Raw genomic sequence first — 22,894 nt, 5'->3', positions numbered from 1 at the left:
AACCCCCACCCCCTACCCCTAGTGTATCCTATTAAAGATACTGGTTCTATTCATTATAAGTTTTTCTCTTTTGTAGAAAGATGTCACAAATGATTTCCTTTTTCTGAAATGTAATCATTCATGCTTGAATGATAGAATTTTGGTACTGTAAACAGCACTCATTAATGTGAGAAACTTAAAAGAAATGCTTAGAGCCGGACTACTAAGTGTTCTTATGTGAATTTTGCAGTAACTGATAGTTCTTGCCTTTATCCAACTTAATAAACCCTACTTAACATTATTCCAGAACTAACATTCTTTTGAATTTGGCAGTCTGTCTTTTGGGATGGCCAGCATTTTTGATATTTGTAGTAAGATTTTGTTTGGAATGCAAGAGAGGTTGAAAGAGGTTTGAGTATTATCCATTAACTAATGTGTTTGAAATATATACCAAAGAAATCTAACCATTCCTTCAAATGCCTTTTTAAAAGCTCATCACAGATGATTGGTGAAAATGCTGAGCTTAATACTTTATTTTTGTATGGCAGCTACATAAGCAGTTTTGTACAATAAGAAATATTAATTTGTTTAACATTTCACATTGAACTACTGTCATGTTCAGCTTTACTGCATGCAGTGTAGACCTAGCCCATCATATATTCTAGAGAGTGTTCTTTGTTCAATAAAGTTTTAAGAGAGCTATCTGCATGACTGCCTTCTCTGAGAGCTTCTAGCTGCACTGATCTTCCTAGTCTTTTGAATTCTTCATTGGTACATCTTCATCTAAGCAAAATACGCTAGAACAGATTTTTGGAGTTGAAATGGTGGAGACTATGTTAGAGAAGGTTTTAGTATTAGCATTTTTAATTATATGTAGCAGGATCACAGATATACTTACTACTTTCAGATGTGCAAAAAATGTAGCTTCTTTGTTTTCTTTTAACTGATTCTACTCTTCATGAGAAGCTTCCTCCCACCCCACAGGGCACTGGGGGCAGATGAAGATGGGGACAACATTAAACCTGCCAATCTGTCTGACTGCATCTTGCTCTGACAGTTTCATTTGGGAAACCCATTCTCTTGGTTCAGTCAAGAGTCTTTTGGATTTCCTTCTCACAAACCCTTTCTTGAGGAAGAATCACAATTATTTTCTAATGGGGTGTGTGTTTTGTGGGAGACTGCAAAACTTCTGAAACCTTGGAATCAGATTGGACACTGCCACCCTCACTTCCTGTTTCTCATTCATTTTCACATGTTGCTTGCTTGATTTTCTTTAAATTTTTATCTAGATATAGATTCACATTCAATTATAAGAAATAATAGATTCCATGTATCCTTCAACTAATTTTTCCCAATAGTAATATCCTACATAATTATAGCAGAATATAATAACCAAAAAACTCACATTGATATAATTCATAGACCTTATTCAGATTTCACCAATTTTACACACACTTTGTTTGTGTGTGTATGTGTATGTAGTTCTGTCACTTGTGTAGATTCGTGTGACCACCACAGTCAAGATATAGAACAGTTTTATCACCAGGATTCCTTATGCAATCTTTTTATAGCCACAGCTATATCCTTCCCTTCCCCTCTACCTATCCGCTGGTAACCACTAATCTGTTCATCTCTATAATTTTATTTAAAGAATGCCATTTAAATGGAATGATATAGTATATAACTTTTTGAAATTGACCTTTTTCACTCAGCATAACTTCCTTGAGACCCATCCAAGTTTTTGTGTGGACCAATAGTTTGTTCTTTTTTTATTGCTGAATAGTATTCCATAGAGTGGAGGTATCATGGTTTACTCACCTAGTGAAGGACCTTCAGGTTGTTTCTAGTTTTTGGCTATTACAAATAAAGCTGCTATGAACATTCATGTACAGGTTTTTGTGTGTGTGTGTGAATGTAAGTTTTCATTTCCCTGGAATAAATGCCCAAGAGTGTAATTGCTGAGTTATATGGTAAATGAGTATATAGTTTTGTAAGAAACTGGTGTACTCTTTTTTTCCAGAGTGGTTTCTATTCCCATCAGCAATACATCTCGTTTCTCCATGTGCTCACCAGCATTTGGTATTGTCACTGTTTATTTTTTATTTATTTTTTATTTTTTTAACTTTTTATTTTTTACAATAAACTGCATATACTTAGAGTGTACAATTTGGTATCCCAATCTCCCAATTCATTCCCCCCCAGCCCTCCCCGCTTTCCCCACTTGGTGTCCATATGTTTGTTCTCTACATCTGTGTCTCTATTTCTGCCTTGCAAATCGGTTGATCTGTACCATTTTTCTATAGTCCACATATATGTGTTAATATACAATATTTGTTTTTCTCTTTCTGAGTCACTTCACTCTGTATGACAGTCTCTAGGTCCATCCATGTCTCTACAAATGTCCCAGTTTCATTGCTTTTTACAGCTGAGTAATATTCCATTGTATGTATGTAGCACATCTTCTTTATCCATTCATCTGTTGATGGACATTTAGGTGGCTTCCATGTCCTGGCTATTGTAAATAGCGCTGCCATGAACATTGGAGTGCATGTGTCTGTTTGAATTCTGGTGTTCTCTGGGTATATGCCCAGTAGTGGGATTGCTGGGTCATATGCTAACTCTATTTTTAGTTTTGCAAGGAACCTCCATACTGTTTTCCATAGTGGCTGTATCAATTTACATTCCCACCAGCAATGTAAGAGCGTTCCTTTTTCTCCACACCCTCTCCAGCATTTACTGTTTGTAGATTTTCTGAGGATGCCCATTCTAAGCGGTGTGAGGTGATACCTCATTGTCGTTTTGATTTGCATTTCTCTAATAATTAGTGATGTTGAGCAGCTTTTCATGTTCCTTTTGGCCATCCGTATGTCTTCTTTGGAGAAATGCCTATTTAGGTCTTCTGCCCATTTTTTGATTGGGTTGTTTGGTTTTTTGATATTGAGCTGGATGAACTGTTTATATATTTTGGAGATTAATCCTTTGTCTGTTGATTCGTTTGCAGATATTTTTTCCCATTCTGAGGGTTGTCTTTTTGTCTTGCTTATAGTTTCCTTTGCTGTGCAGAAGCTTTGAAGTTTCATCAGGTCCCACTTATTTATTTTTGTTTTTATTTCCATTATTCTAGGGGGTGTATCAGAAAAGATGTTGCTGTGATTTACGTCGAAGAGTGTTCTTCCTATGTTTTCCTCTAGGAGTTTTATAGTGTCTGGCCCTACATTTAGGTCTTTAATCCATTTGGAGTTTATTTTTGTGTATGGTGTTAGGGAGTGTTCTAATTTCATTCTTTTCCATGTAGCTGTCCAGTTTTCCCAGCACCACTTATTGAAGAGGCTGCCTTTTCTCCATTGTATATCCTTGCCTCCTTTGTCATAGATTAGTTGACCGTAGTTTATCTCTGGGCTTTCTGTCCTATTCCATTGACCTATATTTCTGTTTTTGTGCCAGTACCATACTGTCTTGATCACTGTAGCCTTGTAGCATAGCCTGGAGTTGGGAAGCCTGATTCCACCAACTCCGTCTTTCCTTCTCAAGATTGCTTTGGCTATTCGGGGTCTTTTTTTTTTTTTTTTTTTTGGGCACACGGGCTTAGTTGCTCCGCGGCATGTGGGATCTTCCTGGAGCAGGGATTGAACTCATGTCCTCTACATTGGCAGGCGGATTCCCAACCACTGCGCCACCTAGGAAGCCCTATTCGGGGTCTTTTGCGTTTGCACACAAATCATAAAATTTCTTGTTCTAGTTCTGTGAAAAAAGCCATTGGTAATTTGATAGGGATTGCATTGAATCTGTAAATTGCTTTCAGTAATATAGTCATTTTCACAATGTTGATTCTTCCAATCCAAGAACATGGTATGTCCCTCCATCTGTTTGTGTCATCTTTGATTTCTTTCACGAGTGTCTTCTAGTTTTCTGAGTACAGGTCTTTTACCTCCTTGGTTAGGTTTATTCCTAGGTATTTTACTCTTTTTGTTGCAATGGTGAATGGGATTGTTTCCTTAATTTCTCTTTCTGATCTTTCATTGTTAGTGTATAGAAATGCAAGAGATTCCTGTGTGTTAATTTTGTATCCTGCAACTTTACCAAATTCATTGATTAGCTCAAATAGTTTTCTGGTGGCATCTTTAGGATTTTCTATGTATAGTATCATGTCATCTGCGAACAGTGACAGTTTTACTTCTTCTTTTCCAATTTGGATTCCTTTTTTTTCTTTTTCTTCTCTGATTGTTGTGGCAAGGACTTCCAAAACTATGTTGAATAGTAGTGGCCAGAGTGAACATCCTTGTCTTGTTCCTGATCTTAGAGGGAATGCTTGCAGTTTTTCACCATTGAGAATGATGTTTTGCTGTGGGTTTGTCATATATGGCCTTTATTATGTTGAGGTAGGTTCCCTCTATGCCCACCTTCTGGAGAGTTTTTATCATAAATGGGTGTTGAATTTTGTCAAAAGCTTTTTCTGCATCTATTGAGATGATCATGTGGTTTTTATCCTTCAGTTTGTTAATGTGGTGTATCACATTGATTGATTTGCATATATTGGAGAATCCTTGCATTCCAGGGATAAATGCCACTTGATCATGGTGTATGATCCTTTAAATGTGTTGTTGGATTCTGTTGGCTAGTATTTTGTTGAGGATTTCTGCATCTAAATTCATCAGTGATATTGGTCTGTAGTTTTCTTTTTTTGTAGTATCTTTGTCTGGTTTTGGTATCAGGGTGATGGTGGCTTCATAAAATGAGTTTGGGAGTGTTCCTTCCTCTGCAATGTTTTGGAAGAGTTTGAGAAGGATGGGTGTTAGCTCTTCTCTAAATGTTTGATAAAAGTCACCTGTGAAGCCATCTGGTCCTGGACTTTTGTTTGTTGGGAGATTTTTAATCACAGTTTCAATGTCATTTCTTGTGATTGGTCTGCTCATATTTTCTTTGTCTTCCTGATTCAGTCTTGGAAGGTTATACCTTTCTAAGAATCTGTCCATTTCATCCAGGTTGTCCATTTTATTGGCGTATAGTTGCTTGTAGTAGTCTCTTATGGTGCTTTTTATTTCTGTGGTGTCCATTGTAACTTCTCATGTTTCACTTCTAATTTTATTGGTTTGAGTCCTCTCCCTTGTTTTCTTCATGAGTCTTGCTAGAGGTTTATCAATTTTATTTATCTTCTCAAAGAACCAGCTTTTAGTTTTAGTGATTTTTGCTATTGTTTTCTCTGTCTCAATTTCATTTATTTTTGCTCTGATCTATATGATTTCTATCCCTCTACTAACTTTGGGTTTTGTTTGCTCTTCTTTCTCTAGTTTCTTTAGGTGTAAGGTTAGATTGTTTATTTGGGATGTTTCCTGTTTCTTGAGGTAGGATTGTATTGCTATAAACTTCCCTCTTAGAACTGCCTTTGCTGCATCCCATAGGTTTTGGATTATTGTGTTTTCATTATCATTTGTCTCTAGGTATTTTTTGATTTCCTCTTTGATTTCTTCAGTGATCTGTTGGTTATTTAGTAGTGTACTGTTTAGCCTCCATGTGTTTGTGTTTTTTACATTTTTTTTCCTGTAATTGATTTCTAATCTCATAGCATTGTGGTCAGAAAAGATGCTTGATATGATTTCAATTTTCTTGAATTTACCAAGGCTTGATTTATGACCCAAAATGTGATCTATCCTGGAGAATGTGCCATGTGCACTTGAGAAGAACGTGTAATCTGCTGTTTTTGGATGTAATGTCCTATAGATATCTATTAAATCAAGCTGATTTATTGTGTCATTTAAGGCTTGTGTTTCCTTATTAATTTTCTGTGTGGATGATCTGTCCATTGGTATCAGTGGGGTGTTAAAGTCCTCCACTATGATTGTGTTACTGTCAATTTCCTCTTTCATAGTTGTTAGCATTTGCCTTATGTATTGAGGGGCTCCTATATTGGGTGCATATATATGTATAATTTTTATCTCTTCTTCTTGGATTGATCCATCAATCTTTATGTATTGTTCTTTCTTGTCTCTTCTAACATTTTTTATTTTAAAGTCTATTTTATCTGATATGAGTATCGCTACTCCAGCTTTCTTTTGATTTCCATTTGCATGGAATATCTTTTTCCATCCCCTCACTTTCCGTCTGTATGTGTCCCTAGGTCTGAAGTGGGCCTCTTGGAGACAGCATATATATGGGTCTTGTTTTTGTATCCATTCATCCGTATCTTTTGGTTGGTGCATTTAGTCCATTTGCATTCAAGGTCATTATCGATATATATATGTTCCTATTACCATTCTCTTAATTGTTTTGTTTTTGTTTTTGTAGGTCCTTTTCTTCTCTTATGTTTCCTGCTTAGAGAAGTTCCTTTAGCATTTGTTGTAGGGCTGGTTTGGTGGTGCTGAATTCTCTTAGCTGTTGCTTGTCTGTAACGCTTTTGATTTCTCTGTCAAATCTGAATGAGATCCTTGCTGGGTAGAGTATTCTTGGTTGTAGGTTCTTCCCTTTCATCACTTTAAATATATCTTGCCACCCCCTTCTGGCTTGCAGAGTTTCTGCTGAGAAATCAGCTGTTAACCTTATGGGAGTTCCCTTCGATGTTATTTGTCGTTTTCCCTTGTTGCTTTTAATAAATTTTCTCTGTCTTTAATTTTTGTCAGTTTGACTACTATACATCTTGGCGTGTTTCTCCTTGGGTTTATCTTGCCTGGGACTCTCTGCGCTTCCTGGACTTGGGTAGCTGTTTCCTTTCCCATGTTAGGGAAGTTTTCAACTATAATCTCTTCCAATATTTTCTCAGGTCCTTTCTCTCTCTCTTCTCCTTCTGGGACCCCTATAATGCGAATGTTGGTGCATTTAACATTGTCTCAGAGGCCTCTTAGGCTGTCTTCAGTTCTTTTCATTTTTCTTTCTTTATTCTTTTCTGCATCAGTGATTATCACCATTCTGTCTTCCAGGTCACTTATTCGTCCTTCTGCCTCAGTTAATCTGCTGTTGGTTCCTTCTGGTGTATTTTTCATTTCAGTTATTGTGTTGCATATCTCTGTTTGTTTGTTCTTTAATTCTTCTAGGTCTTTGGTAACCTTTTCTTGCTACTTTTCGATCTTTGAATCCAGTCTTTTTTCAAAGTCCTGGATCATCTTCACCATCATTATTCTGAATTCTTTTTCTGGAAGAGTGCCTATCTGCTCTTCATTTAGTTGTTTTTCTGGAGTTTTATCTTGTCCCTTCATCTGGTATAAAGTCTTTTGCCTTTTCATTTTCTTTGTTTTTCTGTGGCTGTGATTTGCAGTTCCACAAGTTGAAATACTGCTGATACTGCTTGATTCTGCTGTCTGCCCTCTTGTGGAGGAAGCTGTCTGGGAGGCTCATGGGTGCTTCCTGTTGGGAGGGACTGATTGATGGTGGGTTGGGCTGGGTGGGTGGAGCTCAGTAAAACTTTAATCCGATTTGGTAGGTGGAGCTCAGTGACACTTTAATCTGCTTGTCTGCCAGTGGGTGGGGCTGTGTTCCCACCCTGGTGGTCCTTTGGCCTGAGGCGACCCAGCCCTGAAGCTTACAGGCTCTTTGGTGGAGCTAATGGTGAACTCTGGAAGGGCTCATGCCAATAAGCACTTCTCAGAACCCCTGCTGCCAGTGCCTCTGTCTCCTTGGTGAGCCACAGCTGCCCCCCACCTATGCAGGCAACCCTCCAACACCAGCAGGTAGGTCTGGTTCAGTCTCCTATGGGGTCACTGCTCCTTCCCCCTGGGTCCTGGTGAGCACACTTTTTTGTGTGCCCTCCAAGAGTGGGGTCTCCGTTTCCCCCAGTCCTGTGGAGGTCGTGCAATCAAATCCCCCTGGCTTTCAAAGTCTGATTCTCTGGGGATTCCTCCTCCCGTTGCTGGACCTCTAGGTTAGGAAGCCTGACGTGGGGCTCAGAACCCTCAGGACTTCTGCAGTATAAGTGTTCTCCAGCTTGTGAGTCACCCACCCAGCATTTATGGAATTTGCCTCCTACTGTCTCATAGCGGCTTCTCCTTTGTCTCTGGATATGGGGTGGTTTTTTTTTTTGGTGAGTTCCAGTGTCTTTCTGTTGATAGTTGCTCAGCAGTTAGTTGTAATTCAGGTGCTCTTGCAAGAGGGAGTGAGCACACGTCCTCCTACTCCTCCATCTTGATTCTTCTCCCTGTCACTGTTTTTTATTTTAGCCATTCTAATAGGTATGTAGGTCATCTCATTGTAATTTAAATTTGCATTTCTTTAATGGCTAATAATGTTGAACATTTTTTCATGTGCTTATTTGACATCTCTGTATCCTCTTTAGTAAGGTATCTGTTTGTGTCTTTTGTCCATTTTCTAGTTGAATGTTTATTTTATTACTGTTGAGTTTAAAGATTTTTTAAGAATATCTTAATTTATTTATTATTTTGGCTACATTGAGTCTTTGTTGCTGCTCATGGGCTTTCTCTAGTTGAGGCAAATGGGGGCTACTCTTCGTTGCTGTGTGCGGGCTTCTCCTTGCAGTGGCTTCTCTTGTTGCAGAGCATGGGCTCTAGGCATGCGGGCTTCAGTAGTTGTGGCCCATGGGCTTAGTTGCTCTGCAGCATGTGGGATCTTCCCAGACCAGGGATTGAACCCATGTCCCCTGCATTGGCAGGTGCGTTCTTAACCACTGTGCCACCAGAGAAGTCCCCAGGAGTTTTAAAAATATATATATTCTAGATTAAAATCCTTTGTTGGATATGTTTGAAAAGATTTTCTTTCAGCTTGTAGCTTTCTTTTCATTGCTTAAGAGGGTCTTTCACAGAACAGAATATTTTAATTTTCTTAAAGAACTTTTATTGAGATATAATTGGCATACAATAAATTGCATATGTTTAAAGTGTACAATTTGATACTTTTTTCTTATTAGTAATGTATATATGGCAATCCCAGTCTCCCAATTCATCCCACCCCAGCCCCCCCACAAGAATATTTTAATTTTGATGAGATGATTTAACAATTTTTTCCTTGTGTGGACTGTATTTTTGGTGGTAAGTCTAAAAACTCTTTGTCTAGTCCTTTATCCTAAAGATTTTCTCCTTTGTTTGCTTCTAAAATTTTATAGATTTACATTTTGCATTTAAGTCCATGATCCTTTTTGAGTTAATTTTTGTGTAAGTTGTTTGAGTGATGTAGGTTGAGGCTTTTTAATTTTTGGCCTATGGACAACCAGTTGTTATAGCACCACTTGTTGAAATGTCTCTCCTTCCTCCATTGAATTTCTTTTGCAGGCAGAAATCAGTTGAGCATATTTGTGTGGCTCTATTTCTGGGTTCTTTGAGCTGTCCCATTGATCCATGTGTTTATTCTTTTGCCAGTATCACGCTGTCTTGACTACTGATAGGTAGCTCCGTAGCAAGCCTCAACATCGGATATGGTAATTCCTCCCACCTTACCTTGCTTTTTGAAATTTCTTTAGCTATTCCAGGTCATGTGCCTTTCAATTTCTGTTTTAGAATAAGCTTTCCTATATCTACAAAACACTTGCTGGGATTTTGATAGGAGTTACTTTAAATTTATATATCAATTTGGGGAGAATTGGCATAGTGTTGAGTCTTCTAATACATGAGCACAATATGTTTCCCAATTTATTTAGGTTCTCTTCAATTTTTATTAACATTTTATAATTTTCATGATATAGATCCTATAGATATTTTGTTAGGCTTATATTTCATTTCCTTGGAGCAAATATGGTATTTTGCTTCTAATATCTGTCTTCACATATTTATAGTTTGTATATAGAAATGTGATTGATTTTTGTGTGTTTATCTTGTATCCTACAGTCTTGCTAAACTCACTACTTCTAAGAGTTTTTTTGGTAGATTCTTTGGGATTCTATATGTAGACAATCATGTCCTCTGCAAACAGTGTCCATTTTATCCCTTTGTTTACAGTCTGTTTGCTTTTTATTTCTTTTTCTTGGCTTATTACTCTGATTAGAACTTACAGTACTGTGTTAAAGTAACAGTGATTTGAGCAAACATTCTTGTCTTGTTTGCGATCTTAGGGAAAATGCATTGTCTCACCATTAAATATGATGTTAGCTGTGGGGTTTTGTGGATGATATTTATCAAGTTGAGGAAATTACCTTCTATTTTTAGCTTGCCAGAGAGTTTTTTTCTTCCTTCCTTTCTTTTTTTCTTTCTTTATCTTGAATGGGTGTTGGATTTTGTCAGATTCTTCTGTTGTATGATTTTCCTTCTTTACCATGTTGATATGGTTTTCAAATGTTGAATCAGCCTTGCATATCTGGAATAAATCCCACTTGGTCATGGTGCATAGTTCTTTTGATATATCGCTGGATTTGATTTGCTAATCTTTTAGGATTTTTGTGCCTGAGTTCATGAGTGATAATCAGTCTATAGTTTCCATTTTTTGTGCTGTCTTGTCAGGTTTTGGTATCCACAAGAGTAGTTGCCTCATAAAATGAGTTGGGAAGTGTTTCTTCATCTTCTAATTTCTGAAAGAGATTATGTAAAATTGATGCTTATTCGTCTTTAAATGTTTGGCAGAATTCTCCAGTGAACCCGTCAGAGCCTGAAGATTTCTTTTATTGAAAACTCGAAAATTACAAATTCACTGTATTTAATAATTATCTGACTATTGTTTATGTCATCTTGGCTAAGTTTTGGTAGCTAGTGGTTTTCAAGGAATTGGCCCATTTTTTTCTAAGTTGTCAAATTTATGAGTGTAAAGTTTGTGATATTTCCTTACTATCCTTTTGATGGTTGCAGGATTGTAGGCATCTCCTCTATATCATTCCTGATATTGATGATTTTTGTCTTCTTTCTTTTAAAAAATCTTTATCAGTCTTGGTAGAGATTAATCAATTTTATCAGTTTTTTTGTGGAAACAGATTTTACTTCATTGATTTTTCTCAATTGTTTTCCTGTTTAAAATTGTATTGCTTTCTGCTTTTATCTTTATTATTTCCTTCCATCTTGCTTTGGGTTTATTTTGTTTTTCTAATATTCAGGTAAGTATTTAGATTATTGATTTGAGACCTTTCCTTTCTTTCTTTCTTTTTTTAAATTTATTATTTATTTTGGCTGTGTTGGGTCTTTGTTGCTGCACGCGGGCTTCTTCTAGTTGCTGCTAGCAGGAGCTGCTCCTCGTTGCGGTGCTCAGGCTGCTCATTGTGGTGGCTTCTTTTGTTGTGGAGCATGGGTTCTAGGCACTCAGGCTTCACTGGTTGTGGCACACAGGCTTAGTTGCTCCATGGCATGTGAGATCTTCGTGGAACAGGGATCGAACCCATGTCCCCTGCATTGGCAGGCGGATTCTTAACCACTGCACCACCAGGGAAGTCCCATCTTCTTTTCTAATATATGCGTTTAGTGCTGTAAATTTCTCTCTTAGTATTGCGTTAGCTGCATCCCACATATTTTGATATAATACATTTTCATTAAGTGATGTGAAGTTAAAATTTCCTTTAGACTTCTTTGTATGATGGCTGCTTTGAAATCTTTATCGGATAATTCTGACATCTCTGTGTTAGCATCTCTTGATAGTCATCTCTCATTCGTGTTGAGGTTTTCCAGGTTCTTAGCATGACAAGTAATTTTCTGTTGAAACCTGGACATTTCGGATATGATGTCATTAGACTCAATCTTACTTAATCTTCTGTCTTCTCTGGCCTCCTTTGACATTCTTCTGTCAGGGGAGGGGGGCACCAGGTGGGGATGGTAATTTGGCTCCATTTACACCCTGTGGAGACAGGCTGCTTGTGACTGGTGTTGTTTGGAGTTGGGCTCCCCACTAGGCCTCTGTTTGTAATAGGGGCAGGGTGGGCGCGCAGCTAACACCCGGCTGTTACTGTGCAAGCTTTAGTGCAAAATCCTCAGCGTGGGGGTTAGAGGTCGAGCTCCGCCAACAGTTGGCTGGACAGTGGTCCTCGCAGCAGAGAGTGTGGTGAGAGGCGAATTGCGGCCAGTGGGTGAGCTGGGGGCCCTGGGGACAGGCTGGGGGCTGTGTCCCGCAGAGCTCCTGGGCCCTTGTCACGGCTGCCCACTGGCCGGGCCCAGGCTTTGAGGCGGCGGCAAACCTCTCCCCGATTCCCGCCTCTTTGACCTAATGGCTGTGGCGGTCTACATGGGTCACAGTCCACGGGACCTGGCTCGCCCCCCCTTCCCCCCTTTGGGCGGCCTGAGGAGTCTGAGGGCCGGCTGGGTCCTGGACGCCTGGCTCCCTCAGTGATGACAGCTAGGCGGGCGCTGCCAGCTGAAAGCTGTCTCTTCAGCTGGGCCTGGGCACTGGTGGGAGGACCCAGCCTGGGTGCTGGATGAACGCTCCTGGGCAGGGTGACTGGCCCGCGCAAGGACCCCCTTTGCTTAGCCAGGGCCTGGACCTCAGAGAGCAAAAGTCGATCCTTGGAACCTTGCCCTTTCTTGTCAGAATAGGGAATAACATTCATTTAGGTGGAGGTTTGCAGGAACATCGTGACCTGACCTCAAGAACAAAGGATCTGATACCGAGAAGTTTGCAACTAACCACACCCCTCCCTCATCTTTCCTATAAAAGGGCTTTGTTGAAAGCTCTTGGGGAGTTCAGGGTTTTTAAGGCATGAGGCACCTGTCCCCTTGCGTGGCCCTGCAGTAATTTAAGCCTTTCTCTGCTCCAAACGCCGACGTTTTGGTATTGTTTGGCCTCACCATGCATCGGGCACATGGACTTGCCTATGGTAGCATGTTGACCACTCTGGCTAGGAGGGGCGGGAGGGGCAGGTGTACCTTGTTACTGCTCCCCACGTGGCCTCCACTGACATTACCCTGGCAGGGAATTGGGCCTGCTTCCCACTCTGCCTTTGCTGATGTGAATGTTTCATCTGGCTGAGGTAGAGTGGTTATTGTCTAAAAGTTTTCCGTCTCGCTAGGCTGCTCCTTTTCTGGTCTTTTAGTTCAAGAGAGAGCAGGTTTTGGTTGGGGCTATTTTTAATATGTCATGAGCATTTTGGGGTTGCTTGTTGCAGTAGTTTTTTTAGAGTTGCTTTAAAATCCTTGTCAGGGAATTCCAACATTTGTTTCATCTTGGTGGGTGTCTCTTGTCTTCTCATTCAAGTTGTGATTTTCTAGGTCCTTGGTCTGATGAGTGATTTTTGATTCTATCCTGGTCAGTTTGTATATTATGAAACTCTGGATTCCTTTTGATTTTTTTTTGTTAAGCAGGCAGCTTCCCTGTTACGGGATAGTGTGAGGGATGGGTGGGTGGGTGTGTTCAGTTTCCTGCTTGGCCCCCCGATACCATCTCTGCGTAAGGGTTGCTCGTTACTCCCACTGACTCCTTGCAGATGGATGGGGCAGATGTTTAGCTCCTCACTTGGGCCTGCTAATACCTTCCCAGCAAACGTGGACCACTAATTCGCACTGCCTTATTGCCTCTGCTGTGTCCTGCAGACACCACCCTGGCAGGGGCACCAGAGTACTGTTGCCTGCTTCTGCCTACGGGAAGATATATCAGCTTGGAGACTGGACCCACCAACACCACAAGGGGGGAATGGAGCGCTGCCTGCTTCTGCCAGGCTGGGGATGGAGGATTAGGTCCCCGTTTCCTCAGAGAGAGAGAGAGAGAGAGAGAGAGAGAGAGAGAGAGTGTGTGTGTAAGAGTGTCTACCCGCTTAGCCCCACTGAAACCTCATTGGGGTGGTGGTGCAGTTTTTCCATTCATGTTTGCCTAAGTAGGGTGAGTATTGCCAGAAAGATTTTCCATTGTTAGCTCATCCTTTTCTTGGTCTTTAATGATGGGAACAGGCTTTTCTTGGCAGTTTTTTATATTTGCCTCTCGTCGGTTCCAGGTCAGAGGCTTCTGTGGCACCCTGTTGGGGATAATGAAGAATCGCTGCCGTGGTATTCCTCAGATCCTGAAGCCTCTAGGCACTCGTCCTTCTCCTTTCCACCCTGTCTTCCTATCTGTGTTATGTACAGGGGTTTTTGGTTTTAAGAGGAAGGACCTGGGAGAAATGGGGCTACTCCATCTTTACCAAAATTAGAAGTTTCCACGTGTGTGTGAAAATTCTGTAAACACCCATTTATATGATAATAAACATCAGTTCATTCTTCATATATACCATGTATCAGACACTGTGATTGAGACTTAGTCCTTACCTTCAGAGATCTCACAGTTTTATAGAGTTCAAAGTCCTGTGAAAAAGATTTTAATTTGCCCATGGCACTCAGGTAGAAACACAATTCTTTATTTTAGAAATAAAGCTAAATCTAGCTCCACACCACCTGGCTTGTTGGTATTACTGGCGCTCCTTTGCTTCCCGTGGATGGATACAAGCCTCCTTTGGTTTATATGACACACCAGGCAAATGGGGAAAGGGGCGTAGTCCTTAGTGGCTTGTTGTTACCATGGTCACCATTGCTTGTTACTCAGGTTACCATTAAACCTTTTGCCAGGAGCTGCCCTCCAATGGGCATTATTTCCCTGGCCCCAGCTCTCCAGGCTGTGGTGCTTAGTGATCAGACTGGAGGGATCTCTCCAAGCATCACCACTGTCCGAAGTCCTGGACACCCCTCTGCCTCATGCAGAAGCTGCAGCCCTGTAATGCTCCCTGTCCTAGAGGAACATCACCTTTCTTTGACATTAGCCTATTGGATGGGAAGTTCGGCTCTACTTTGAGTCTGGGTTTTATGTAGTAAGGACTTAGTTCTCTCTAGGGTCAGGAGAAGCCCCTCAGGGACAAATCCCATGCTCTTGGCTTTCCTCTGAAAACTTGCTTTGGTGATTTGGGAATGCCCAGCAGCAGAGGGTTTTAAACTTGATGATGCTAATAACAGTAATAACATTTAGCTCATGTGCTGTTTTGAACATTTTCCTTGTATCCTCTCATTTAATCCTAATAGCAACCTCAGGAATAAGTGATATCATTAGACCCAGTTTTCAACAAAGGAAATTGAGGCACTGAGAAGTTAACACACTTGCCTAAAATTACTCAACTAGTAGATGGTGGAGACAGGATTCAAATCCAGGCAGTGTGGCTCTGGATCTGAAGTTCTCACACTTCTGGTTGTGTGACATCCTTTGACTTTCACTTTGCTTTATTATTATTTGTTTGAAATCAAGATTGTGTCTGAAAGAAGTGCTTCTGGGCTTCTGGAAATTAACACATTTTCACAGGAGTATGAAAAATAACCTATACATATCTTATATTTTAAGCTGGAGTATAGTCCTCTATTTTTCTTTGTTTCTGAAAGTAGAAAATAATGATTTTGTTAGAAATTTCTGCCTTTTTGTTTGGTTGTTTAGGACTCACAAGAAAATTTAACCAGATTATTTTTTATACTATATGTCAATTATTTATCACAGTTCTTTATATAGTTGTGACATTTTCTATTACTTTAGGTGCCTTTTTGTTCAAATACAGGTAGTAGAATAATTAGAAGGATGTGATTCACAAGTCATTGTGTGAATATTATCCATGCCATTCAATCTAAATTCTACTTTTGGGGCTTATTATAAAGTGGTATAATGTAGCCAGGTTCCTTTGTTCAGAAAAGATTTGTGCTACCCTTTGAGTTTTCAGTGAAAATATGTAAAATTTTCCACTCATTTAAAATGTGGAATCAAGTTTCATTTAAATATATATTCTATGTACTTGATAGTGTAATCTAACAGTTTGTTCTATTCCTTATAAACACACAAAGTGTTGAATATAAAATTTCTTCCATGTTTTGTTAGAGAATAATGTATAGTTTCTCTTAAAGTCATCCCTTAATTTGCAGTTTTTCATAACATTAGTTCTTAAATTTCTACAGGCACTTTCTCACTATGTGATTTATCTGAATCACTGTGTGATTTATCTGAAGCAGATATCTTTTTCAAATTTGTATTGATTTATCATCTATGCTGTTTAAATACATTCTTTGTTGATACATAAAGATTCTTTGTTAGTTTTGGCTCAAGAGAAACCACAGGAGTGAGCTTTGAAACTTAAATTTTAATTCATTAAGCAGACATCTGTTAAAACACCTGCTATAGTGGGTCCTGCTGGATGTTTGGAATAAAAAACAAGGAGGACATGATTAATGATTGTAGAGAACCCACATTCTGGAAGGGAAGGGCTCATGACAGCATAATGATTGGGATGTGGTCTCTGCTCTTGAAGAGTTCTCAGGCCAACAGAGAATGAAAATGTCACAAAACAGATCATTTCAAAACTCAGGGGATTGGTCCTTTTAACAAAAATAGTATTTCAGTCTTTATTTTCTGTGATGTTTTCAGTTATGATAAAATTTACATATCCCATTTCTATGCCCTGTGTGTCTATTGCCTCGTTTCTTCTTGGTCCCTGTAAGATCCTTAAGAAGTACTTAGAGCAGTTGAACTGTTTAATTTATCCAGCCTACCCATTTGGAGGCCTTCCTGCTAGGTCTTAGGGGTGAGAGTTATGTGAAGTGCCTACACTCGTGGATCTTAACTGCGGTTCAAGGTGGGCATTGAGGCAGGATTGCAAACCAAAGATTCCAGGGCAGTTGTGGTAAGAGTTTGTTAGGAGGTGTGGTTAGTATTCTACGGACTGCAAGAGAGGAGCACACAGAGCAAGCTGGGGGATAATGCAGTGCTTCCCGAAGGAAGGTTTTGAAGGAGGTAAAAAAGAATTAACTAGAAGTAGCAGGGTTGGCTTCTCATCATTTAAGTAGCAGCTAAAACATCACTTCCTTGGGTACTCCCTTACTCAAATCAGTACTCTAGTAAATTGACCTGTTTCACTTTCTTTTATAGCAGTTACCGTTATCTTCTTGTCTGTGACTTGTTCACTTATTATGCCTCTTCCCTCCAGAATGTAACTGCTGTAAGAACCAGGACCCGCCCCTGCTTTGTCTTGTTGAAGATGTATCCCCACTGCTAAACACAGTGCCTGTCACCTAATAGGAGCTTGGGAAACATTTGTTGATTGAACAAATGAATGAATGAAGAAAGGATGAATGCTGGAGGCAGAATGTAAGCAGATAAAAGCAAATATGTGTGAAGGCTCAGTTGAGAAACTGCAAATAGTTAGCAGTGACAGGAGCAGGGGTGTTTTTTCTTAAAAGTTAGGAGATGAAGCATGGAATTAAAACTTTATCCTGAAAGTCTTGGACAGCTTCCAGGCTGCATGAAATGTAATACATGTTTCTTTTCCTGAGTCCAGTGATTGACAAGCAGAATATGTTTGAAATATCTATTAGGTACAAAATTGATGACCTCATTGCAACCTTGGGAGAATGTTACTAGAAGAGGATTTCAACTGGAAAGCTTCAGTGATATTCTTGACATGCAGTAGCCAGACATATCAGAATTTTGTTAGGTTTACAGTGTTCCTTGGCTAATTCTCTTGAAACATTGCACTGCTTGAGATTTATATTCCATGGTTGTTTCAAAGGCATGGCCGCTTTAGATTTTTTTCTTCCTCCTCCCCTCCTTTTCTTTTTTGCTTTAGCGCTTAAGGTAGCATGTATGAGGTCATCCAGCTTCTTTATGTGATGGTGGTAAACAGTTCCTCCTCCATGACTGTGAAAATATGGTACAGTTCACTTCAGCAGACCTTTTATTACATAACTATCACATGTAAGATAAAGTGCTGGCTACTTGGATATAAAGATAAGCCAGACTTTTAGCTCTTTCAAAAATATTACAGTTTGCTGATTTATGTTTGATACACATCTCTTTCTATGGTAAGAGAAAGTGAATCTTGCATTTTCTAGTTTTCCCCACAATGCGTAAAGTAACAATTTTTCACTAAATTAACTAGATACTTTGAAAATATGTTTTTTAAGAAAAGAAAAATTATTACCTAAGTTGAATGTATTTTTCAGTTTTTTACATGAATTATGGTTATGGCAAAAAGCTGTGACTTGGAACATTTTTTCAGATTTTGGTTGTACCATTCTGTTTCCTTGTCTGCCTGTGTGTGAACAGCTCTGTCAGAAAGCATGATCACAGGGTCCCTAAGGGGTAATCCAGTTCAGTTGTTTGAATAGGGAGCTTTGAAGTTTCTCTTGCTATGCCTATCAGCCTTTCACATCTTGGCAGTGTCGTAGTAATCCCGTACCTGAGGACCTTATGCCTTAGTACCCTAAAGATATTATACAGAACATAATTTCTGTTGCTTTTGAACTTTGGAGTTTCCTTAAGCATATTTCTGTCCTAAAACCCTGGCATATTTTTCATGAATTGGAAAAAACTAAACCTTGGTGATGTATGGGTTGAAGGTGGGCCACCCCAAAATATGCCACAATGGCATATTGATTATTTTGAATTGACGTTGCTTGAGAAACAGCCGATGTAAGAAGGAAACTCTAACCCACCTCTGTCCCCCTGAAAGCAGAAAATAAATCTCCCATGTGAAAGGTGCACTCCCTGTATCCAGAGACAGAGGGACACCCTTTTCATCAGAGATAGGGAATTTGGAGCTGAGAAGCCTGTATATATAAACCTTGTTACTTCTTTAATATACTACCCCAAGCCCAAGCTCTTTTAAAATTCTTCACTAATTGAGCACCCAAAGCCTGTTTCTTTGTCCAGTCAATTCCTCACAAATTTATTGTTTCTTTTTCTAAACAGTATAAAAGCAGCCTGCTTTGGCCACTTCTTATGTCTCATTTCTAGTAGACCTTCATGTGTGTGAATTTCCCCCTCCCTGTGTGTTAGCGTTCTTTACCAGGCTTTACTCATTTTCTTATTTTATAGGAAATTGTCAAATTAGGGTAACGTATTTGCAAAAATCAAGAATCATAGATTTTATATTTTATATACACATATGCATAATTCATCAGCTTATTGATTAATAAAAGCAGAATAGAATCAGACATTCTTCAGCAGTCATTTAATAACCATTTTAGCTATACTGTCTCTAGCTTCAGCAGAAGGTATGAGTCTATACTCATGGATCTGGTTTTTGCTAGGCTCCCAGTAAGCAGTGAGCAACTTGCCTCTGTAGTAGTAATCATTGCTACTATAACAATCTGCTGTTGTTTGCTTTCTGTACATTGTTTACCCACCAATGTCTGCAAAACTTAAGTATGCTGACTTCAATGGTATCTACATAATTTACTGGAAAATTGGCCATGAGAAAGTTAGGCACAGTCAGTTCTTCTCTCAATCAAAGAATCTGTACCAAGCTCTCTCTATAACTAATTCAACAGAAAATAGATGTTTGCCTTCATTTGGACTGTGTATTTTTATGTTGCTAATCAGTCCATTTTTAAAAAATTTTTTATTTTTATTTTATTTATTGGCTGCATTGGGTCTTCATTGCTGCGCAGGCTTTCTCTAGTTGTAGGAGCGAGACCTACTCTTTGTTGTGGTGTGCAGGGCTTCTCATTGGGGTGTCTTCTCTTGTTGCAGAGCACGAGCTCTAGGCACATGGGCTTCAGTAGTTTTGGCACATGGGCTTAATAGTTGTGCCTCTCAGGCTCTGGAGTGCAGCCTCAGTAGTTGTGGCGCACGGTCTTAGTTGCTCCGCGGCATGTGGGAATCTTCCTGGAGCAGGGATGGAACCTGTGTCGCCTGCACTGGCAGGCAGATTCTTAACCACTGAGTCATCAGGGAAGGTCCCGATCATCAGTCCATTTTAATTTTAAACCTTTCTTTGTTTATTCTTCTGTCATTATGCCTGAATGTTTATATATTTAACAGAGATAATCTTTCTGGAATACCTGGTGATGTATCTTTGGTCAATAAATTGGTTTTTCTTTCTTGATCTTTTCTTATCATGGTTCCAGGTAAGAGAGTAGGGCAAATGCCTCTTCACAGGGGAAATTCCTTTGAGATTTAAAAGAAAAATGAAAGACAGCCCGTCTATATGCCAAAGGGATGTGGATAGAAGAGGCAGAGTTAAGGCAGGCAAGTCTTGACATTCTCTTTCCCCCACCCTTCCACCACCTCAGGGGACTGAAATTCTGGGTTTAGAGGGACAGTAGGTTGAGGGTAAAGCCAAAAGTGAAGGACACTTATGCCCCATTCCCCTCTTGGAACTCAGGGAAGAAACTGCCTTGCAAGGTTGTCTTGTCACAATGGAAGCAGTGACGGCAGAGTAAAATGTGGCATGATGTAGTTAGGTAGGAGAGAGGATGCCTGGGCCTCCTTAAGCTTATGAGTGTCTTCTAAAGAATCCCGAAGTTACTATACACCCCAGGTAGCTAGGTCGAGAGCCAGTGAACCTGTCAATGGGAATGTTGTGTTGAGAGGCAAGCTGATATCAACACTATAGTTGTTGGCCAAATAGCAGGTTTAAATGAGATTTCAGAGTCTAGATGGCTTTACAAATTAAAGCTGAGAAGGAGCCAAACAACCAGGCCAGACCTCTGGGCTCTAAGCCAGCAGCACATACCTGAGTCCACAGCCTATACAGGGTCCAGCATTAGCATCAGGCCAGTGTCTGGGGTCCAGGCCTATAAGGAACCTTGTCTTGGGGGCCATAGAGCCCCTGGGGACAGTACAAGGGCCCGTGCATGTTTATCTGTGAGCCGTTTCCTTACCACAGTGAAGTTACATCCCCACCCACCCCCCACCCCCATCTGTACACCCAGCTGCCATCTTGGTAGAAGCAGGGAGAAAATCTGAAGGGAGAAACTGACTGTTGGCCTGAAAGAAACTATAAACTAGAAAGGACTGAGCTACTCTAGAATGCAAATTAAAGTCAAGATCAGAGCTTGAAAAGCAAGGTTAAATCAGTTGTAGAAAATTAAAGAGCTACATTTTCTTGGCACATCTTAGATTTAGTCTTAGAAGATATATTTCCATCATTTAAATTTAAATTTTGTTCGCCATTGAACACAGCTCATATCCAATGATTATCCGATTGAGGTTGTAGATTGCCTGCATTTGGCATGCATAATTAATACTATCTTTGTCTCAATTACTTGATCACTAGAAGTGGAGTTTTCATTTTCTCATCTATTCATTGTTATAAAATGAGGGCAAAATGAAATAAGATTGTAACACAATTGCACAATAACTACAGTACAAGCATGATGGTTAATATTACTAAACTGAAATGCTGTCTGACATGCACTCTTTGAAATTTCCATTTATTTGCTAACAATACCAAGTCTGGGTTTGGTGTAGACAAGGTGGTTTGAGAGCATCTGTATATAATGTCTGGAAGTGTGGGCTATATGAAATCAAGTACACCTCAAATTTTGTATATCTGTAAATATGGAGCTAAATTGTTTTGAAAGTTCACCTATCCCTTTCTAGTGAAGAGAGTTGCTATTTGCTTTGCTAGAGGGGTTAGTGAAAATTGTTTTTTGGGTGCCTCATTTTTCATCTCAGCAAGTACATTTTATTTTTTGAACATTTTATTAATTACCTAATTTATCATAATAACTAAGGTAGTCAATTTGTATTAGTCTATAACTATGAGGTGAATTATTTTTAAATGATACATTTAAAATCAAATCTATTGAGGTATAATTTACATACAAAGAATACACCTTCTTATATTACAATAAGAGGTACCCATTTTAAGTATACAATTCTGTATGAACTAGTTTCCTTAGTTCATCATGGTTACATCTTTTGACATTATCAGCCATTGTCCTTTCAGGTTGATATTGATCCACTAACAGTTATACTGGAATATATTAAAAGTACTTATAAAGGCTTTCTAGGTGTGTGTTTGTTTGCGTTTATCAGCTAAATGGCCCTAGATTTTTATGTTTTTTATTCTTATTTTTGTGGCACTCAAATGTCAGCAATCTAGGTAGCTCCAAGTCTCACAGCCTTACTGGGTACATTCACTTGTAATGTTCAAGTAGAAACAGTTTAGGACTCTACTGTGGGAATTCTGGTGGCCTCCTTAAGAATGTGGCTTACATTTTCAAGAGAGCCTCTCCCTTTGATTTTTCTCTTCCTGTTAAACTCGTTTTTTTATCTCACCTCTAGAGGCTCTTCCCTTCTTTCTGTTCCACATTGGCCCAAGCTTTACCCCTCTTCCTTCATTTCCTGGAACTCTGCTAGTATAAAATGACTGGAAGCATTTGTAGCACGTGTGCACTGAGGATTTGGGGACCATGTTGCTATACAGCACTGTGAGCGATGTATTAGCTAGTTCCAGGTCTGTGACAATTTCCTTCACTGGGAGTATCTCACACCACACACATGTTAGATATTAGTAATTATGTGACATCTCTGTTTTCATATTATGTTTTGCCAGACTAGAGGAAATCTTTTAGTTTTGTCATAGAATGGAATAGAGGTGATGGTGAAGGAGAGCAATCCTTGTTTCAGGTGGAGAAAGGGATCAATAAATAATAATTTTTTAACTTAGTAAGCTTTCTGATATAACTTGATAAATACTGGCAACCTAGTAACTGTAATCATTTTATAACAATGCCATGGAAGAATTTTTTAACAAAAAGAAAGTGATAATGGTTTTGCAGTGCCTTTTTAAGATCTGCAGGAGGCCAGAGTAGCCAAATAGCAGAAGAGATCCTTAATCAAGACAGTATAATTCTTCTGAACTTTAAGAGCTTGGTATTCAGATTCCAGTCTGCTGAAGGACTTCTGGAGAGGGCCAGATGAAGTTTGTTTTTGTTGTTGTTGTTGTTGTTGTTGTTTTTTTCCAGATGAAGTTTTGAAGGCTCTTATGTTCTTTCATTATCTTCATTTTTTTAAACTTTCTGAAGAAAGAAGGAAACAGATCTAATAAGTATCCCAGGGATGCACTGTCCTTAAACAAACATAAATGTGTATATTTGTATTCTGTGTTGTTTTAGTTCCTTGTATACCAAGGAATGTCTTTTATTCTTCTTAAGATTATGGTAGGAAAAGGTGTTTCTCTGTTAAGCTGTAGCAGAATTAGTAAATGATGTCCAAACAGATGGATGACATGGGCCGGCAAGATGTGAGGTTTGAATAGGTGATGCAGTACAGTGAGACATTTGCACTAGATCTTTGCTCTCTCTTGCTCAGCATACTTTTAGACCAGTCATACATTCTAACCTACACACTT

At 39.3% G+C, this 22,894-nt stretch overlaps 1 protein-coding gene across 1 annotated transcript in view; it reads left to right on the top strand.

The window, feature by feature from the left end:
* The window catches only part of CDKL5 (cyclin dependent kinase like 5), a 173,552-nt gene that overhangs the window by 78,259 nt on the left and 72,399 nt on the right, over positions 1-22,894 (top strand). The gene's annotated exons all lie outside the window — the stretch shown is intronic.

Source organism: Hippopotamus amphibius, chromosome X (genome assembly GCF_030028045.1).
Source record: "Hippopotamus amphibius kiboko isolate mHipAmp2 chromosome X, mHipAmp2.hap2, whole genome shotgun sequence".
Classification (NCBI taxonomy): domain Eukaryota; kingdom Metazoa; phylum Chordata; class Mammalia; order Artiodactyla; family Hippopotamidae; genus Hippopotamus; species Hippopotamus amphibius.
The sequence above is the reverse complement of the archived record's forward strand: the minus strand, read 5'-3'. Positions and strand labels throughout refer to the sequence as shown.